The sequence below is a fragment of the Rhipicephalus microplus genome, chromosome 10 (assembly GCF_043290135.1).
Source record: "Rhipicephalus microplus isolate Deutch F79 chromosome 10, USDA_Rmic, whole genome shotgun sequence".
In the NCBI taxonomy this organism is placed as follows: Eukaryota; Metazoa; Arthropoda; class Arachnida; order Ixodida; family Ixodidae; genus Rhipicephalus; species Rhipicephalus microplus.
The window spans coordinates 34,093,354-34,105,367 of NC_134709.1; the positions used below are offsets into that span (position 1 = coordinate 34,093,354).

Genomic DNA, 12,014 nt, shown 5'->3' on the forward strand with positions numbered 1-12,014 from the left:
GATGTCTCAGAAAGAAGGGGGAGAAGTGGGGGAGGGGGGGACGCCAGTACCTCAGTGGGCGTGGCAACGGCGGCGCGTTTGTTATGCATGTACGCTCAATCACGCGGGGGCGGCTTTGGCAAACAATCGAAATACGACAAGAGCGAAGACAACGAAGAAAAGAAAAATAAACCAAACGTCGAGAGGTAAGCGGCGTTTGACTGAAGCCAAACACATCCGACCCGGAAAGGGTAAAAGAAAGAATGGGATGAGGGATGGGTAGTTGAGGAGAGAAACCGTACAGATAAACACGCGCAAATCAAAACAGAAAGGATTTCGCCCGCAGCAAAAGAAAACGACTCGCGTGACCAAAACTCTCGAAGGTTTGGCGATCCCAGCCCACCATCGCAGACGACGAAGAAGAGAGATCCATTGCCGAAACACACAGGGTAAAGCAATGAAACATCTTACGAAAACAAAAAAGAAAGGGAGAGACGTCTTCGAGAGGTTAACGGACGAGAAATGCGAGGTATAGGAGAGCCAAAGCCATCCAATGGTCGTGTATTAGTTCGGCTTAATGACAGACGATGCCGTCAAGGAGCGAGTTCCCGTGACCGCTTGAACACCGCTGTTAACCACCACGTACAGGATAAAAGAAAAAAAAAGATGGTACCTTTGATTTTGTTTTTTGGATGCTGCGGAAAGGGGAGGCTAAGGTGGAGGAACGAGATGCAGCGCTACAGGAGAGATTTCTTACGCGAGTAGCAAGACAAGCCACATAAGAAGCCGACGGACGTGGTGGAGGGATGGCTTGGGGCCCTGCATGCTAAAAAAGCGAGTAGGAAAATTTTTGTCTTCCACCACTACATGAAACTCAGAAGTGTGGCAGCTTGGGCTAGTTGGTATGAAATGACGATAGTTATAGCGCGAGAACAGAACGACGGCAAAGAGACAAGAAGGACACGAGCGCTCTTGTCCTCCGTGTCCTTATTGTCTCTTCGCCGTCGTTCTGTTCTCGCGCTATAACTATCGTCTACATGGTAACCAGGAGACTCAATGAATGTCTTTTCACCCTCCTCCTAGCTTTCTCGGAACACGAACGAACATACAGCGTGGATTCCAACAAGGCAGAGGCGGGGGGGGGGGGGTGACAGGAGGCCGAAGAGGTGCAAGGGAACGGACGTCCAAAAGACGCAAGCCTGTACGGCCCGGGTAATAGCAGCTCTACCGGGAACAACAAATCGTCGTGTCGTCGGCTGCGATGTGCTTCGGATGACGGCAATTGAGGGAAAGGCGGGGGGGAGGGGAAGAAGGTAGATCAGCCCGTTTCATGGAAGGACCGCAGTAGCGACCGCCGCTTGGAGCGAAAGGCTTCGTGTAAGCGCAGACAAGCGAGGCTCGTTCGTTTCTCTATCGGATCACGCAGTTTCTTCAAGTGCGCGAAGGGTGGTTAGACCGAACAGCGCGTGACGTAATTAGCGCGGCGATGACGAACAAAGGCGTTGACAAGCGCGCCTCCCAGCGTTTACAAAGAACTAAAAAAAGAATAAGAAGAAAATAGGAGCCGTTATAGCGAAAACGTGTTCCGTCGACACACGTTAAGAGGAAAAGCAGAGAATAACCAGTGATTAGATTAACACGGCTCATGAGAAGCCCATCAGCGTCACTGGAAAACGCACAATATGGAACGTTCCGCGAAGCCGTCGAGGTGGTAGGAGCGGAAGTTAAGGCGGCGATAGGTGTGCGATTCGTTATCAACGCTCGGTGTACCAATTCAGTTTAACAGCTTCAAAAAAAGACCTGTTCAGTACTCGTGAACAGTTTCATATATTGTAAACGGAGGCACGCGCACTGAAAAAAAAAAAACCAAGTGAAGATCGACGTCTTCCCATCGACCCTAAGTCATTTGTAGCCGTTACATAAGCGTAGGGGACCTGTAACATAAGCGTGGAATACGACATACCTTAAAGAGTGATACTGAGAAGTGCGGCGTCGTTAACCATAATAGCAGAGAGAAAGAGAGCGGGGGGACCTAACGCGCTCGTAACTGACAAATAAGACAGCACGGCGCCAGACGTTTCCATAGTTTTACAAATGCAAGCATGCACGCGACATTTTACGGTCACTATCTCAAAAATGATCTTCAATACTCACCGTCTATCTGGTCAAATCCAAATCCATGGGCAGAAGAAAACCAGGCAATCCGTCGTAGTTTGGGTCGGCGCGAACACAAAACCACAGCCGCCAGCAGCACACGAACGACGCAACGCGGCGGGTACCGCCGGCAGCGCGGCGCACTCCTCAGTGTCCAGCGCGCGCACGAAGGCGCCGCAGGAAGAACACACTCTCACCGCGTTGCGCCGACGTCAGCTCCTTTAAACGGAACGAGAAGAAGAGTCTTTCCACATATCCGACGCCGGCGACTTCGAATGCGAAGAAGTGCGGATGACTGAACAAGAAAGAAATACAAAAAAAAAAGAGAGAGAAATCCCGAGAAGGCCGGCGTACGCCTTTTCCGCCGCCTAGGAATCTTCTAAGCGCCGCGACCGGTCAGGGAATCAGACAGCGAAAGTGTGAGCGCGCGCGCGTGTAGCCAGCGGCCGGAGAGGCGGCGAGACGACAGCGCACGCAACTAACGCCAGATCCGCCAGCGGGACGTCCCGCCGGGGAATCAACGCAGACGCCTGCGGCTCCTCTCCCCTTCTCTCCCTCCCCTCGCGTCCCTCTCTCTTCCCTTTCCGTTACACAGGGGGCGCGGGCATGTAGCAAAGAAAGGATGCGACGATCGCCGGGTTTTCTCGGCTTAGGAGGATAGATTCGCTACATTCCGCGGGCTCCATCTCTCTTCATTTACTTCTCAGCCAAACGACGACGCAGGTTTCCGACTAGCAGTAGCGGCAGGGCATTTCGCCAAATCTACCGCCACGCCGTCTATCCGCCGCCGCTGACGGCTTGCAAGAAGAAGAAGGGGGGGGGGGGGGACGCGTTTAAAAAGCGACGGCGGGATGACGTCACGTACGCGAAGGACGCCCAGGGTCAACCACGCGTTGCATACAACGTCTCGGTGGTAGGCGCACACGTGAGCCGCCTGTCATCGAAACGCGCGCGTCGGTGCGCTACACCTCTGTCGGTGGCCCCCGCTTGTCGCGGGGCAGCCCGAGTCACACGAACTCAGCACACCGATGAAATAACGTGTAGTACGCGTTCAAGAGACGAATGCGTATCCGCTGCAGGTGTAAAGTTCCGAGTGAATGAAGTCAAGAAAAAGTACCGGTTTAGTCATCGACAATTTTTCGCTCGAATCTAGGTCGACGCCCCGAGAATGCGATCTGACCAGGTTATAAAAGGTCAGGTTGAGAACTAAATCGATGGAGTGGCATCGAGCCAAGACAATACGTCGGTTGCAAGAGCAGATTACATCAGCCGAGATTTACCGTCGCTAAGGTAGCTAGCACCGACCATCAATCAGCGAGATTAGACATCACTAGTCAACACTGGCGAATATTTAGCCAGCGCGAAGGCGTTTGGAAGCGAGATAATTAGTAAGAATCCATCAAAAAGGAGAAGAAAGAAAAAATTGCCCGCAGCTTCCCTCGGGGGAACACTGAGAAGGATGCGGACCATATCATTGGTTAACGGGGTGTTAAAGTGCGACTTACTTGGGTCGATGGCTAAATTGGTTAACGTGGTTGTGAAATGGGGTGTTAAATTGCGACTTACTTGGGTCGATGGCTAAATTGGTTAACGTGGTTGTAGGAGGGGGTGTTAAATGAGTGAACACGTACACACGTATGCGAAAGGGCGGCGCTGGTCGAAGGGACGTCGATCATTGTGTTTGTGGATTCGTTGGAATTCATTTCACCGCGACCTTGGACGTCGACGCGCCGTACAGACCAACCGACGAGCGGCAACTGAGCGAGCGAGCGCCGACCTTGAGTATATATACAGCTCGACGGCGCATGCACTGTCAGCTGTTGAATGTTCTCGAAGCGCGACGCCACATGCGCGTCCACTGGAGAATCAGGAGAATTGTAGATGTCGAACGTGGTGTGTAGAGGAGGAAGGGTGCACAGATGGTGGAGGAGTGAAGCACGCGCGGTGTGTAGAGGAGGAAGGGATGCACAGATGGTGGAAGAGTGGGCGACGGCGCGACGGCGCATGCGCGCGCGTCAGCTGTCGAATGTTCGAGAAGCGGTGCGGACGGCGCGGACGGCGCACTACAAGGCGCGAGTATAAGATGCTTCCGCATCTAAAAGCGTTTGTTAATACTTGTCTAAAGGCACCGCCCGTCCTCGTGTGTTCATCCCTTGTCCGTGGGCAGGGTTGTCAGGTCAAAAAGAAAAAAAAATATATCACCAGAAAATTAAAAAATTGCCACGCTATTAGGCCGATGTCGCGTAGTGGGCGTAGTCAGGCCTAACAAAAATCGACGGCTAAAGCCATCGTCATCTTCTCAGCTGGTGCATTGACCACTCACGCCTGCCACTTTGGGATATACTTTAGCACCCAACGTGGCATTGCACTGCTTGCAGGATCGGAGCCTATAGGGACGTACAACAAGCTTTCAGCATCCCATCTTGTTTTGCATAGCCTCTGTGATCGCCCCACATTGACCGAGAGACGATGTCACGTGGTGGCCCTCACGATGACGTCGCAATTTTCGGTAACATGTGACGTCGTGTGGTGATGTCATCAAGCGATTACTTTTTTTTAATCGCTCGTGTTGGCGGCGTGGCACGCCGGCGGTGGTCATTGGATGAAGCATGTAACGCCTGCGCCTTAATTGATAGATTGATATGTGGGGTTTAACGTCCCAAAACCACCATATGATTATGAGAGACGCCGTAGTGGAAGGCTCCGGAAATTTAGACCACCTGGGGTTCTTTAACATGCACCCAAATCTGAGTACACGGGCCTACACCATTTCCACCTCCATCGGAAATGCAGCCGCTGCCACCGGGATTCGATCCCGCGACCTGCGGGTCAGCAGCCGAGTACCTTAGCCACTAGACCACCGCGGCGGGGCAATGCCTTCGCCCTAACCATGTGCTTAGATACGAAACCATCTGGCATTTCGCGCCACGTGTGCTTAATGAAATACAGGCGAGAACTTTGACCCGCGTTATTAATTTCTCTCACGGACGAAAGTTGTCACGGCGCTGGCCGCCGATGCGTGAAGTGAAGCCGCGCCTGAAGGGAGTCGCCAAAAGCGGAAACAAGAGAGGGACGCCACCACCTCGGAAAAAAAGACTCTTCGCAGAATCGCGCACTGCTGTATACGCACAGCGCGCAACTGAGCAAGAGATAACTTGGGCGCGCCCCGAGTCGCAGTTCGCATCAAGGAGCAACGACCACTTGCGACCTACGACGAGTGAGAGCAGCGCTGCTTCGATTACGCGCGTGCAACGCGAGAATATCTCATCACGCAATCGTCATGCTTTCCCAGAACAGCGGAGATAACGAGCCCCTCTCGCTAATCAACGGCCTCTGAAACGTTTGAATAAATTCGTTGACTCGGCGAAAATGTGGATGTTTATATCAGCGGGATATCGCGACGCCATGACAGCAATAGGGAGATTTAGAATAGTGCACCGCGAGCCCCTTGCGGTGCGGTCGATGCCACTGCGCATGCGTCGTAACGCGAGTCGGCGTTCGCGGACCGCACGCAGAAAATTCGAAATTGCGTGCGGCGATCGCTGGCCCGCATGTGGCCCGCAAGCGCTGGTTTCGAGGCTATACGGTGTCGCTGCGATCGTGCGTTGCGGTTAGCAGCAGGGCAAACGCTATTCTGAACTCCCTAATAACGCCGGCCGCGTTATAGCATGGCGCTTCTATTAAAGCGGGTATTGACTCGTAAAATTTTTGTTTGCTTTTTTTCATTCGAGTTAAATGAAAGTCCGAGCATTCCAGAGCCTAGAAAAATGCACTGGTAAGCGTAGTGCACATTGCAAATGTAATTATGTTTTTTTTTTAAAGCTTAGTTTTGGTTCCGTTCAGGCGATATCAAACCGCTTCGCGAATAGCAAACAACGGTGACGTGCATTTGCGATTCGGGGTCACTGTTACTGTTCTTTTAGCTCTTCACACAGCACCGTCGCTTGCCCATCACGAATGACTGGCAAAATGTCACCAATAAAACGGAAAACACGAAATCAGCGTGGGTTAGAGAGGACGTTTCGGGTGAAGGTTCTCCAGGGTGTTTGAATGCTCAGCTGCTCCCCGGTGCTACCCAGCCGCTATCGTGAAACCGCGCGCGATGACAACGGCAGAGGAAGTAAGCAGCGCTACAGGTACATGACCCGGGGACGCCCTCGACCCGACCCTAGGCAAAGGGTTAACCGTGAGAAAAAACGCCCCCACCATAACCTATGTGGCGGAAAGGGACCGCGACCTCCCGGATTACCGGCGCTGCACATCCCACCATCTCGGAATCCATGATGAGGAGCGCGCGACGCTGCTTCCGCGGCCCCACCCATGTGCATACTTTCTCTTCCTTGTTCCGTACTGAGAAAGGCGCAAGTTTTCGGAGTTTGTCGGAAGTTTTCGCGCTGAGAAGTTTAATAATGCATTACCAACTAGCCCAATCTCACACTCTACTTGAGAGAGGCGTCTCGGAACTCTGATGCGTCCGTGGAGCTAACAGCTTTGCCACGTGCAAACGACCGCAAGACCCGTCGGAATGTTGCTCCCCCGTAAATAAATAAATAGATAAATAAATAAAATAAAGTGCGAGCAGTGATTCAGGGAAGACGGAAAACCGACAGTAGCTAGCATGCTAACATTGAAGAATCACCTGTTCCGAACTTTCTTCGTCTTGTTTAGAAACTGTTCTTTTGTATTTTGTTAAAAAGGTTTGTCAGATTATACTAAGTGATATTCCGGGGAAGGAGGAAGGGCAGTATTATTTGAGAGTGAGAGGTAACTACTACAATTAATAACGCATTAGCTCAACCGAAACAAAGAGCCGTCACCGCTAATCACAAGGAACAAGTGCTAATAATTAATCACTAATAAAGCAAAACGCAGCAACTCACTCATTTCCACTCGTGAGCTGAGGCCAATGTACTGATTATTGATACTTACTGCGGCGACTAATAATAATAATAATAATAATAATAATAATAATAATAATAATAATAATAATAATAATAATAATAATATTATTATTATTATTATTTACAGCTTTGACGCTTCAGAACCACGATATGATTATGAATAAATACCGTAGCGGAGGGCTCCAGAAAATTAGACCATCTGGTGTGACCTTCCGGGTCAGCAACCGAGCATTGTAACCACTCATTCTCGACGGCGAACACGAGTAAACACAGACATTAAAAAGGCTCGTTTAATTCCCCATCTTAACGTCAATTCCTTTATTTCGCGTTTTTAAGGATTGCACCAGCAACCTACATACGTATCAGTCAATTACCCAGTATGTACATATATCAAATTATCTTTGCTGTCAAGAATGTTCCTAATGAAAGTAAGTGTTCATAGCTTAGCTTGACACAGAGGAAATAAGAAAAAGCCACATACAAAAATAAAAGAAAAAAAAAGGGGGGGGGGGTGATCGCAAACAGCTGAACATCGAAAATGACAGAGCATCGACTATGCATCCCAACAGGGATCGTGGGCATCAGGAACACATTCCGGGTGCCATGGGACCGTCACGTTTAACAGTGTTTACATTGGCGAAACAGCCCTCATCAGTCTCCGCTGCACAATGAGTCATTGAACCTTCCTCACTGCTGCATGACATGAGCACATACTGCTCTGTTATGACGTCACAACCATGTCGTTGCGCCGAAATAATGAAGGTATACCGACTTTCAAGACCAGCTTGGGCAATCAAATTTACCAGCTGTAACAATCAAAACGGCTGACTGCGCGGGTTAGCGATTCATGATTGCTTCAAGTACGAGCGCTTAACGTAGACGAAGACAGCTAGGTTTGATTCAACAATCAAACAAGCCCTTTCCAAAATTAGCCTTTACAGCTGCGAAGTATCGTCACTTAACGGTCGAGAACCACGTTTGACTCAAGTTTAAACGACAACTGCGAAAATACATGTTAGCAAATTCTCAACGACAGTACCGAAACGCAGTCATCTTGAAAGCAGAGCTGCACGGATTATTATTATTATTATTATTATTATTATTATTATTATTATTATTATTATTTAACAATATTGCCGATCTCACAAGGAGATCATTGCCGGGAGGGCATACATATGATACAGAAAAGAAACACGAAGCAATCATTTCTAGCATGCAAAACAATAAGCAATCGATACATGAGAAGCAGTAGTAGCAATGAGCAAGGTGAGGGTACAAATCTCTGCAAAACTACGAATTACAAGAACTATAAAGACAAAAAGTACAATGATGCAATCAAGTTATCAATATACAGGGCCTGCATACTAATTACAAGGGTACAAAAGAAAAGAAAAAAGAACAACAATTTTCAGAAAAACTCCTCAGCATGTACCTTTGCTTCTACCATATCTAAGAACACATTCAAAGATGAAGTGTTCGTAACAGAAGGGCTAAGTTGGTTCCAATTTCTTACGGTTTGGGGGAAATATGAATATTTAAAGGATTATCCGCGCGCGCATGCACTCACCGCGTAATCTGCAGTTATCCGATGCGCCTGCGTTCCGGGCCGCTGAACAATTCCGACACAGTTTGCGAGCCATGACCAAATGCGAAGGTCCGCCGCGCTTTTGAAGCGAGTGACATCGCCCCCTCACGGCCCTCTAAATGCGAAGAACCCAGCCCTTCGGGGAAGGCAGGCGTACAGCCCATCTTGCTGCATGCATGCCCCACAGCACGCAATAGAGACACTGCAAAGCGGCTTCGCCGGGCTGCCAAAGGCGCGCAGGGCTGTGCCGCGTTTTCTGTCGGCACCGGGGCGGCGCATTATTTTGACGCTCGGTCCGTTTCCCTGACGACTGAGCGTGCGTGTGTCCGCGTGGGTCCGGCGACGCGGTCAGCAATCGAAGCTGTTTCGGTGCGAAGCGTTCAAAGCTACGGCCGCGCGAGAGAGGAGGTTGAGAGATTAGGCGGCATGGGAAAGAGGCATGCGTTTTGTGGGAGCATAGCTCCGCAAACCGAGAGACCTGGCGTGACGCGGGCGCGCGACCAGAAAAAGAACATGCCGTTGACAGCAGCAGCACGTCACCGTTCGTGACGTCAGGCGTAATTTGTTTAACCTGCCGAACGCGAGCCCGTTAACACTCGCGTGACTAAGCCCTCTGCCAACGTAGAGTAGCGAACGCTTACACGTCGACGCGAACTGATCGGTGTAAAGTATACGTGCGTAACTATAGATGACTGACGGAGTTTCAACTGCTCCCCGAAGCGACGCAACAGCTTAAACAAATCCCTTTTAGTGGGGAGCTTCGAACTAATTGACCACCTGGAGTCGTATAGTGGCCGCCGAAGGTATATGGCTAGCTTGCCGTTGTACAGTACACTGTGGCTCTGTGCCTGTATATGTACGCGGTCGTCACGCGTCAGGGATCGAACCCGCGACTTTATTATGATCAGCAGCATGTTCCTACGTCCTATCAGTCAGACAACTCGGTGGATTTCTATCCCCCCCTTCCCCACAGCAGGAAAGCCGACCAATGTCAGAGATGATTAATCATACTCTATATATCTCTCTATGTGTTTGTGTGCGTGCGTGCGCGCTTGTAGTATTTGTATTGACAGTCTACACATAAGCCAAAGCCATAGGCGTATCAGCCGGGCGGGCAAGGGGGGCACAAGCTCCCCCCCCCCCCCACTGAAAGAAGTTGGGGGGGGGGGGGCTGAGCCCCCCCCCCTCCTTTTCGACAGTGGTCACTCTTGGCTGCACGCTGGGGAAGCTAACAAGTAAGGCATAGTTTTCCATCACAACGGTAATTACTCAATTACGTTCTTACGGGAGAATGAAGTTGTTACGAGGTTATGTTACAATACAAAATAGTAAAATTTTGCCACCAACATTGTGCTGTGATGATTTTCGTTGTAGGCTCTTATATATATATATATATATATATATATATATATATATATATATATATATATATATATATATATATATATATATATATATATATATTCCGGCTGTCGAGTGAGGTAGGTTCGCCCCCCCCCCCCCCCCCCATCGCGAAAGACTTGTTACGCCACTGGCTGGCAAACTGGTCAACTCGTCAAGATAAAGACTTTCCCAAACGAACCTGCAAAGACAGCAATCCTGTTTCTGTCAATTCATCCCGTATATTAACGTAAAGTTTACAACTCCAGGTTTCCGCTTCCAATGGGACGGACTGCTCTACTGTGCTCTATGTACGCTTTTACACGACCTACAGATTGCAACGTCGAAACTCAATTAGAATGTCAGCTGCACTTGCTTGTTCAATTAAGCATGCATATCGCCACGTTAATGTTTACGATAAACTTGACGCCTAGGATATTCACCGTAGCGTAACCTATACCATCCCTCACTCCACACGCGTTTCTACAGGTATAAATGGTAATAAGGGTTGCAGCGCGAGCACGAAAGTGCTAGAACAAACGTGAAACGAAAGCCCAAATAGGCGTTCTTTTTCAATACAGGTATACACTTGTAGAGAAATCGGTTATGCAGCCTTCAGATTAAACTTGAATGAGAATAATTCTGCGGCTACATTAGCGAATATCTGCCATAGCTAAAGATAGGGCAATATTATACAGCGAACACTATAGCTAGCAGAGAGCCAATAATATAAATAAATAAACAAAAACTTGATTCATTTCAGTATGGCAATGAATACGATAGTTGAATTCGATCACAAATTGTCGCATACATAAAATGCAGTTACAGAAAGCGTTTCTCAGCGCCCCAGCAAAGCAGTGTAATCAGCAGGATAATAACAGTGATAATACGCGTCGCGTGCCTGTAAAACGGGCCGTCGCGTCGGTGAAATAGCCCATTCCAAGGACAAAAGGCACAGAATAAAAAGCCATATTTCGCATATACATTACTAGAAAACGTACAGCTCTCCCACGGATGATGCCCGATTTTTATAGCAGGAAAAGACTAACTGATAGCTGCACGCATAAAACTGTATTGGTTGTCTTTATTAGCGGGCTGCCACACGAGATAACCCGAGCAACGAATGGAGGTCGATGCTTGACAAGGTGGCGCACATTCTAACGACCGCACAATAGCTTTATAGCCGTAATAAAATAATTGGCGCCGTTCCACAGATTCACAAGGGAGCAATAAATAGAAATACGTTACACGTGTCCCCCAGATTGTGACCAACACCAACAATTCCGCATGTCCTCGTTCTTAGGCCGGCGAACTCACCCGTTCGTCTATGCCACTCTCTCACTTTCTTTCTTACTCACCCACTAACTCACTCATCCACTCCCTAATTCACTCAATCACCCACTCCCATTCTTCCTCTTTCACTCACTCACCCACTCAGCCACTTAACCCACCCACTCGTTCACTCACCTACTCACCTCACTCACACGGAGACCGATTGAGCCCGGTTTAGTTATAATCTCGGCGATCCTACAAACTGGTGAGCCCAGAAATTCCACAAGAGCCAAAAGGCAATGACGCCAAATCACCGAACAAAAGAATGTTTCTGGAGCCGTTCGACGTTTCGAGAACGCAGCAAGTGGAAACGTCAGCTCGAACGACATTCCTCGTTCGTCGTCGTCGTCGTCGCGTAACTCCAAGCTCCCGTGTTCTCTCGAACATCCGTCTGGCTTGAGGAAGAGGAGGAGGATTGAAAGAGGAAGGACAGGGAGGTTTGGCTTGAACATTACATAACGAAGTGCAACAACAGCTCGCCCAAAACGTCAACGCCATCCTCCTCCCAACGGAGCTGCTGAGACGAGAGAAGCACGGTAGGGGGAGAGAGCTGCGACGCAGCAATTTAAGAGAGGTACGCGAGGCCTTAGAGGTCAGAGCTCGCCCGGGCTATGATAGGTAATCTCCGCACCGCTTGCCTCTTTAACATCGATGACCGCGCGGCAGGGGGTCCTGGGAACGCA

General features: G+C 49.5%; 1 protein-coding gene across 5 annotated transcripts in view; it reads right to left on the reverse strand.

The window, feature by feature from the left end:
• The window catches only part of LOC119181259 (uncharacterized), a 280,549-nt gene that overhangs the window by 32,199 nt on the left and 236,336 nt on the right, over positions 1-12,014 (reverse strand). The window contains exon 1 of one of the 5 annotated variants that reach the window (XM_037432461.2): positions 2,134-2,698. The exons of the other annotated variants lie outside the window; for them this stretch is intronic. The gene's annotated coding sequence lies outside the window, so the exon portion shown is untranslated. Of the gene's footprint in view, positions 1-2,133; positions 2,699-12,014 lie in introns of those variants that run through there. 5 annotated transcript variants of the gene reach the window in all.